The sequence below is a fragment of the Sinocyclocheilus anshuiensis genome, unplaced genomic scaffold (assembly GCF_001515605.1).
Source record: "Sinocyclocheilus anshuiensis isolate Anshui unplaced genomic scaffold, SAMN03320099.WGS_v1.1 scaffold101, whole genome shotgun sequence".
NCBI lineage: Eukaryota > Metazoa > Chordata > Actinopteri > Cypriniformes > Cyprinidae > Sinocyclocheilus > Sinocyclocheilus anshuiensis.
Genome location: NW_015540892.1, coordinates 1,529,416 through 1,539,303, shown reverse-complemented (window position 1 = coordinate 1,539,303; position 9,888 = coordinate 1,529,416). Strand labels below are relative to the sequence as shown.

General features: G+C 36.8%; 1 protein-coding gene across 1 annotated transcript in view; it reads left to right on the top strand.

Annotated features, from left to right (window-relative positions):
- Positions 1-3,183: 3,183 nt before the first annotated feature.
- The window catches only part of nck2b (NCK adaptor protein 2b), a 51,927-nt gene continuing 45,222 nt past the window's right edge, over positions 3,184-9,888 (top strand). Inside the window, exon 1 of the mRNA XM_016486629.1 lies at positions 3,184-3,373. The gene's annotated coding sequence lies outside the window, so the exon portion shown is untranslated. The remainder of the gene's footprint in view (positions 3,374-9,888) is intronic.

The following is a 9,888-nucleotide window of genomic DNA, read 5'->3' as shown; positions in this document are numbered from 1 at the left end:
AAAAAGAAGAGTTTGTCCATGTCCCTTGAATGGTTGTCCACCCTGTCGTATTGGGGAATCCGCCCCTTTAAGAAAAGGCCATCCCCTTTAGTGACATCAAGACAACACTTTTTTTTTTTTTTGTCTCTTCAGTGGCGGGAATTTCAACGGATGAGGTGAAATTTGTAGGTGACACTTCAATTGACAAATTTGCTTACTTGCTTTGCCAAAGCTTAACATGTCCACCCCGGCATAAAATATTTTCAAAATATGTACGTTTAAATATACCAAATTCTCTTCAACAACCAGACTAAATATTTAGCTAGTCACAGTTTGTTGTAAGCTAATATGTTCGTTTGGACTACAATGCATATTTTCCAGGATTTGTGATATCACAAATATCGACGAATGGGGCGAGACCCGGTTGAGCTGCACTAGAGAAGGCAACGAGTGTTATCACTATGTCGGAGACACGCTAGCTTTCCCTAGCTTTTTTAGCTTTTTTTTTATATTGACGCAATATTTACACTGAAGCTCACAGGCGTCTGTGGTAAGGGGCATGACATTTCCTGACCAGGCGCCGAGTGGTGCCAATCACAACACCCATTGGCCCAGCTAACCAATCACAGCACATTTCGTATTTCAGAAGGCGGGCCTTCATTTGATACAGGAACTATTCGAGCCATTCATGCCAGACTGAGGAGAGAGGTGTTGTAATAATGTAAAATATGTGAAAAATAATGTGTTTTTCGAACAACCTAGTATGAGAGCCTGTTCTAGTACACCCCCAAAACAAAATCAAGACTTTGTAAAAGAGCATAATAGGACCCCTTTAATATATACATTTACAACGTCATGCTGAACTGCATGACCTCTGAAGCAAATTCTTCGATGTGTACTTCTTGGCATTACTTTTGGACACCAGGGGGTGCTATTTTTCAACAAAAAAGATAAAACGTATAGAAGAATGCTCAAACTGTAGGTTAGTTATGACACCAAATACAGAATTTATGTGAATTTGTTTCTAATTAAACACTGAAGTGACTCAAGAACAAAATGTGAATGTCCTATTATGGCCCAAATGTAAATACAAATTACTGCAAATCTATAGCCTAAATCAAGAGCTCAAAAGTGCAAATGGTTTGTAGTTATTATACTGGGATAAATATTTTTAACTTTTGTAACAGGGTTGAATTGTTGCGCTTTATGAATTCAACAAAACAATTAACCAATGTATGGAGAGAGGGGGGAGGGGGGTTCACTCCAACGGACACAGAATTTATAGCTTTTCTTTGAAAGAATCAACTGAAATGTTTTAAATCCAACCCTTCAAAAGCAACGTCTAAACTCTGACTATCTAAGACGCAAGATGTGTGTCTTTTGCATGGTTGAGCCAAACCTGGACTAGTGCCATGAATGAATCCTTTTAGCGTTTCCATCCGGTATATTAACAAATCATAATTTGGCCTTCATTGATTTCCTGTCGTCTAAATTTTGCCATTTGGCTTGTCAGCAGCCAGCATTCCTGAATGTACTACTGTAAACTGAATTGAATTTAAATTGTTTAAAAATGACCAAACAGCATACAGAAAGAGAGGGGGGAAAACAGATTCTATAGCATTTATTTTGAAACAGCATTAAGAATCTCAAAATTATACATTATGAATTAAAATATTCCTGAATTTACTACTGTAAACTGAACTGAATGACAAGTTGCTTAAAAATGATCAAATAGGCCTAGAATACAGAAAGAGGAAAAAACAGTAACATGGCATTTATTTTGAAACTGCATTAAGAATTGCAAACTTATTGATATGATATGTCATACGAATGCCAAGGTAACATTCTCACATGCATATTTCTCATATTTACCTAGAAAAAGTCATTTTTTCTTCTTCTAAATATATACAGTGGTGGCCAAAATTATAGAACACTAGTAATTTCAGTTTTCAACTGCTAAAAATGGTTTTAAGTCAGTTATTTCTATCTTTTGATATAGTGTGTCACTGTCAGTAGGAAATATCAGTTTACATTTCCAAACATTCATTTTGTCATTAATTGTAATAATCCAGTGAGATTTTTGTTTGCACAAGGAGTCTGACAACAGCCAGTGCTCCACACAGAGATCTGGGCCTGTATGTATAAAACTTCTCAGAAATGCCCTTAAGAATATTCGTAAGCTTTGACTTAAGTGTCAAAAAATTCTTAGTAAAAAGTAGGACTTTTCTAAGAGTAGGAGACGTTTATAAAGAAGCTAAAAGCAGCTTTCAGTAAAGTCTAAGACTGATTCTTAAGTGTTGACTGAGAACATCACTTTTGGCCACTGTTGTGTTTGGTGGGGTTAGTGCCACAATATGTAAGAACCTGCTTACTGTGCTTACTGCTTACTGTGCATTGCTGCATTTTTCCAATTTTCCAGCCAAAATAATTAATTACTACTTTCATTTCTGCTGTTAGAGCATTGACTTGTTGAGCGGAAGAGGTTATTACATTTTTTATTTTATAAGTTAAAGTTTTTATCAAAAAATACTTTTTGATCTTTACAATTAAGTTTGTATCGTTTTATCAACTCCATATTATCATACAAGTCCAATATATTTTCGCTGGAAAGTGTTTGTCGTCTCCTCTTTGCTGCCATCTTATTACTCCTAACTAGGTTAGGAGACCTCTCCAGCTCTCTTAAATAATTTAGGAGCTGAGACCTCTTTTAACACTTAGGAACCTTTATGAATCACTCTTATTCTTAAGTCTAGGAATAAGAGTAAAATTACGTCATTCTTAGAATTTTGACACACTTAAGACTAAACTTTTACGTTGAGCGACTTTATACATAAGGCCCCTGATCTCACTATCATCCAGTCTGTCTGGAATGACATGAAGAAACAGAACAAACTGAGACAGACTAAATCCAGAAGAACTGTGGCAACGTCTCCAAGATGCTTCAAGAAACGTACAGCAAAAGATAGAAATAACTTACTTAAAACCATTTTTTTAGCTGGTGAAAATACTCGTGTTCTAATTATTTTGGCCACCACTGTATATGTACTGGGGGTCCCTGGGTTGGTTATGAGTCTGGGTGGGCTCTTACTGTTTTTTATGAAACAGAAACAATTAAGTTGGCAATACATGGCGATCTTGTATTTTGTACTTGTTGCTTTTGAGTCATGAACAGTGTTCGCCCAGGGCAGTCCAGCCCTGGAGAGAGAGAGATCGCCGCGGCGGAGTTCCTATAGGGCCTGCGAACGAAGCACTGGGAGGACAACGAAAAGCGCGCTGAACGGGGTTTTCCATCGCCCTCTTCTGAATGCACCCACACCGAGGCTAATCGGAACTAAGGTCGTTTCCATCCGCATCCCTTCGTTTCCCCAGAACTGTCCAGAGGCAACCTGTAAAGGTAAAGAACAGCGAACGCGAAAACTTGGTGCGTGAACGTGTGTGGCAGCTTCACGGGAGGTGTATTCGGTGTTTCGTGGTTCACTGTAATAGACGTTTCGAGAGAAAGCCTAGCCGAGAAGCGAAAGCCTAGCCGAGAAGCGAAAGCTTTTTTAAATCGCTGAAGACTCTTAAAGTCACACACAGTGATTTTGTCTTGTGAATTTGCCGCTGGTTAAATACTGAATGAAGCTTTTGTGTGCCCATACCAGTACAATAGCAGCGAGGTCAATAAGAATCGAGTCTTCGAATCTTTATTTGCGAATCAGAGCGTAGAGCTGTTGTTATGGTACCGCAACCAGCTGACTTTTTTGCGATATTGTTATTTTTAATTTTTTTCTGGGACATTGTGCAACACCACATGGCACAGTTGAAAAGTTTTTTTTTCTTGCAAAGAAGCATATATATATATATATATGTATATATGAGAACCAGGCCTAATTATTATGATACAACAATAAAACATAAAACATAGCCTATACATTATTATAGATATTTTAATAATATTTTGGCTTAACCTGTTTGGTTGCAAAGGTTGCATACATTTTCAGCACAGTCTAAACTATTTCAAATTAAATTATGTATTGAGTCTTACCAAACGACTTGTTATTTAGTTGTCAGCAGCATCAAGCTTTTCAGCATAAAAATAATTTAAAGGGGTCATATGATGCTTTTTTTAAAGATCATTATTTTGTGTATTTGGTGTAACAGAATATGTTGACATGCTTTAATGTTCAAAAAACACTGATAAAGAATATCTCTTTGGTTTTGAGACTTTAGTCTTTGCAACTTCAGGGATCTTATCTATTCACGAACAGCTTGTAACACTCCAAAGAGAAAGGAAAACTTGAAATCGCATCATATGACCCCTTTAAAAAATCATTAAAATAATTTGCCTTGAACACCATTGTTTCCTGTTGATCGTACTGTTGTGTTAATGCTGTTGCCTGCGTTGTTGGTGTTTATGGACCAACCAAAAGGAACTGATCAGTAGGCCTTACAGTTAAGGTAAAAAGGTTTGAATATTGGATTACAGTATCGGTCCATAATCTCTGTCTGTCTCTCTCTTCAGTGCCTGTTACTCAGTCTCTACCCTCCTGTGATATGTCTGTGGAAAGGGAGCATCCCTGTCTCTCTCTGCAGCATTCTAGGCAGTGTGCATGCCAGAGATAACAGAATTGGACCGTTTCTCTGAATCCCGTAATTCTCTCATTTGCTAAGAACAGGTCAAGCATAATGAACTGGCACTATTTCCCTTGGTATTTTCACTCGTTGGCTGCAGTTGATAGTGGAAATCCGGTTGGTTATACATGCATTATGTCAGTATTACAAGATGAGTGTGCTAAATTGGTCAGCAATGTCTTTTTAGGGGATCTGATTGACCCTCTCTCACACCGCATCAGATGCCATTTAGGATGCTGCCAGCCAGAGAGATGAGATTTAAGCTGAATTTAGATTCATTCAGATGTGTAAAAGTGTCATAAAGTGCCTTTATTGTGGGGGTAAAACTTATAATGCAAAGCGATAATATGCTGTTTAAAAAGATGCACAAATAAATGTTCATCAAAAGCCTGATCATATTTGATACTCACATTTGAACATGATTTTTCTAAAAAGTGATGTATGAATAATCAAGTTGCTAAATCTAAGTTACTTCAGTCCAGTATTCATCCTGAAATATTACTAACAACTTAAAATTATTCTTGTTTACTTCATAAAAATCTGTCAAAATCAAGATTTCACAGCAAAAAAAAAAAGTGGTGACACTTTATTTTGATAGTCCACTTTAGACTAACTGTAAGTAAGATTGTGTGCAACAAGTTTTTCAGCAAACTTTTGATCATGTCGATAATTTAGAGGCTTTACAAATTTGAGTACATAGGCTTTATTTGATTTAGCTGAACTGGGTCTCAGACCCATATCCACCAATGTAAATACTGAAGTCTTCACTGTCAGAATCCCCTTTGGTCAAAGGAGTGTATGAAAATGATTATGCTCTCCTGATGTGCTTATAGCTGTTTCTTGTATCTGTTGGGGTCAGCTCTGCCAAAAATAACATCCTCTCTCTAGGGTTGAACTCTGGAATCTTGCCCCATTGGGAGTTTAATTGCTGATCATGAAAGGCATTAATTGCCTTTGCTCTGAAAAAAAAAATTGGCCTGGAATTAAATTAAACAGTGCGGTAGAAAATGAATGATTTAAAGTGTTTAGTGTACATTGTAAACTGTACATTTTGTCGTCATTAAGGAATTTTTCTTTACGGTCTTATCCTTTCCCCCATGCAGCGCAGGAACACAGCAATTTGCAGCTCAGCATGGATGATGCATATTTTATTAACAGTCTGGGAAAATGTAGCATTTCAATATTTCATCAGTGCACAGCTTGTCGTCGGTGCCAGGAAAAAGTATGAAGCCCTCCAAAAATAGGCTCTGTTAAAAGTTACCGTGAGGAGGACAAATAACATGAGTTGCGACTCCGTGTTTCTGACAGGGCATTATTAAAACTGGATCTCCAGAATAAGCCCCTGCTGAGCAGTGATCTCAGTAAAGACCTTGAGAAAGGTACCTAACTTTGGACACTTTTTGTGCTGCTATTGACTGTTCAAATGCGGAGTTTTGCGCAGCGCAGTTCGGCCAATCACAATGCACTGGGTCAGCTGGCCAATCAGAGCAGACTGCGCTTGTCAAAGGAAGGGGCTTTGTTGAAAACGACGTGTTTGAGAGAGGCGGGGCATAGAGGACCTACAATAATGTACAGTATTTGAAAAATAATGTGTTTTTTGAACATTAAAGAATGTCAACATAATCTGTTACACCAAATACACAAAATAACGATCTTTAAAATAGCATCATATGACCCCTTTAAACAGATAGTCAAGGTCTTTGGCCACTGTGCCACATTTCCCACAATTTGAAAATATTTATACAACCCTGCATAGTGAGGACGTTGCGCATTGCCCATGTGATTAATCCTGCCCTGTAGCAACATTATCTAATGACAGGGGCTTAAAGGAATTTTCTGGGTTCATATTCAAGGAGGGGGGAAAAACATCACAAATTAATGAGGCCCAACCTGAGCAAAAATATACAACTTGGTGCATATTTATAATGATGATATTTTTATCTTTATAATTCTGATAGCTTGTAAAGTCAGTGAGATCTTTATAACAGTATAGGAGACTACTTACACAAAATTCATCAGTTTTTTTTTAAATATCAGTTTTGACATGATATCTCTCTAAATGTCTAAGTAAGATGATATTTAAATGGTTAATTTTTATTGTGGGGTGGCAAAACATATAGCAATGCAGTACAGTGATTGAGAGATGTACAAATAAATGTTTCTCAATAGCCTGATGTATCATAATTTGATACTTACATTATAACATTCTAAAAACAATCATAACTGTTGTGGTACCTCAAGCTGCTGCTTAAAAAATAACTTGCTGTTGGTTAACCAAACCACCACATGTCTTTGATGTGAGGAAGTGGTGATATTCTCTACAAATTATAGGATTTATGTGAGATTTTAAATCTCAGCTAGAGACATGCATGTAGTTGTCAGAATCATGGCCAGAATGCTTGATTTATCCATTGTGTATAGCTGTAGATAGGCTCTTATCTTCTCAAGTGCAGTGCAGCGATTTCCCATGTTTAAAGCATGTCAAGCTTGTTTGAGATGGAACTCCTCTTATATGAAGCCATCATGACTACAAAAAGAACGTTTTCTTAGAACAGGTAGATTTTTCCTTTCTCTTTGTCATTGACACTCTTATTTGTCATTGACTCTTGAACCAGCTCTTGAATCTTGAAAGTCCTGTTTCTAACAGCAAGCCTGTCACATTTTGGTGTCTTCATTAACTAAATGGCAGTTTATATGCTGTACTATTCTGATTGTTAAACAGAAGTTGTCTGTTTTGTCATTTGGGTTTGTTTCCCATAAGTTCAAATGGTGTGTGGTGCATCGGTTTACAGGAACAGCAGTCTATCCAGCATGTCTACGTGCAGTGTGAGCTGAATAAATTGATTAATAATTAGTATAGACATTAATAGAACTGTGTTTGTGAGTAAAATATGGCTACTGTTGTCATGGCTGTCAGTTTTCCTTGTAATGGCAACTAGGATGATGTGTCCAGTTTAATAGACATTCTCCTGTGGTTTTATTTAATCTCATGGTGATTACATTTACCGTTCCTCATATTTCATAATAAGCTGTTGTAGAAGGAAGACAGACTACTGCAGAGAGATGTTTGAGGTCAGAACAATTACAGAGAGAGCCGTTTTTCATTGCGTTACTGGTTATCTCGTCATTCTATTCAGGAAATGTACAATGTAGATTTATTTTAGTTAGTTAGTCAGTTCTGTTTTCTTTCACAGTTAAGGCATTCTTAATGGAATAAATTCAATACAATGCAATAAAAATGCATTATACCAATCATTATTTTTAGTACATAACAATGATAAATGTAATAGAAGTCACGTGAACAAATTGTACCCTCATTGGTCTAAATGTTTGTGTGCTGTAATGAATTAAACTCTTTTTCTGTACAGTTTACATGACATCTCAATTTTTTAGCTTAATGTTTTTTTATCAGATTTTGGGCTTAATGATGAAAAATATAAATGAATTATTCTGCATTAGTGCAGGGCAGGCAATGTTAAATTGTTACAATGTTGCACATTTTTGCATGCTGACTACATTTGTGCAAATGTAGATGTAGCCTATAGTGTTTGGGTTACATCAAGAGTTATCTCAACTTACGGACACATATGATGCATTTTCATTCCTTCTGTCGCATTTTAGAGATGTCACCAGTTTGGTTAACCTGTTTTTACCCTTTCTTGCACCGAGCTGGATGTTGGCAATCTGTGTTTGTGTGTGATCACTCCGCCAGAGGTGGCTCAGAATATGACTTATCTTTTGGATATGAGTAGGGCAAACTCTGCATTTCAATTCATACTAGGAAAGACTATTATAATATAAAGACTATATTTGATTTATTTATTACTACAGCAGATGTAACATCTAACTGCAGCAGGTTTACAACCGTAACTGTCTAAAATAACATCATAATTAAAAACCCTCATAATTAAACTGGTGCAAAAGCCTCATTAGACATAGCAGTCCCTAACCAAAAACTCTCTGACCATTTTAATTTAATTGAGCCCCCTTTTGTGTAGATAATTGAGGATACAATCACTGAGTTTTTTTTTACCTCTATTTCCACCACTTTCATCACTCTATTTTTACTTGTGAAGTGTTAGACCAGACTAGAGTGAGAAGAATTCTTACCCAGTCTTGAATCATTCTTCTCTTCCTCTCTGTATCTTATTTTAGGCAGCTGATGTCTTCATTAGTTCACATTAAGAATTCACTAGATGTAAATTAGCAGTCTTTTTGCACATAATACATCTTTTCATCCATTTGTTCCATTTTGTTCATGGGTCACTTATCATTGCGTGACTTATGCTGTATGTTTTTTTTAAACATTTACATGTGTATGCTGCACATTAAGTCTTTGCTGTGTGATCTCAGGCCAGTTGTTTATTTTTTCCCTGTTCTAAATGGTTTATTTTCCAGTGGGTTTCTTGGCTAGTGTCTCATTACCGTTAAGAACATAATGTAATAACCTGTTGTGTGCCAATGTGAGTAAAAAGATCAATTTCAGCTGGAGAACAAACATGCTTAAACCTGTGCTCAACTGCTCCTCTTAGTTCCGGCATGATTTGTTCTTTTCCATTAGTCAGTTATTAGCTTTCTTAATAATGAAACTGCGCGTCTTTTCTGATCACACAGGAAACAGAAGAGTGGGAGGAAGCCTGCAAACCATGTTTTGTCATCTGTGTGTGTGTGCCACAAACACGTGTGTGTGTGTGTGTGTGTGTGTGTGTGTGAGTGTGTGTGGCACATAAGCACTTCACTAAAATGATGTGAGTGTGGGATCCATAAGGACATTGAGCAGACAATCAATATGTTTAATGTTGTTTGGTGGCACTTTCCATGAATATACAGGTGCATCTCAATAAATTAGAATGTCGTGGAAAAGTTCATTTATTTCAGTAATTCAGCTCAAATTGTGAAACTGATGTATTAAATAAATTCAGTGCACACAGACTGAAGTAGTTTAAGTCTTTGGTTCTTTTAATTGTGATGATTTTGGCTCACATTTAACAAAACCCCACCAATTCACTATCTCAACAAATTACAATACTTCATAAGACCAATAAAAAAATTTTTAGTGAATTGTTGGCCTTCTGGAAAGTATGTTCATTTACTGTACATGTACTTAATACTTGGTAGGGGCTCATTTTGCTTTAATTACTGCCTCAATTCGGCGTGGCATGGAGGTGATCAGTTTGTGGCACTGCTGAGGTGGTATGGAAGCCCAGGTTTCTTTGACAGTGGCCTTCAGCTCATCTGCATTTTTTGGTCTCTTGTTTCTCATTTTCCTCTTGACAATACCCCATAGATTCTCAA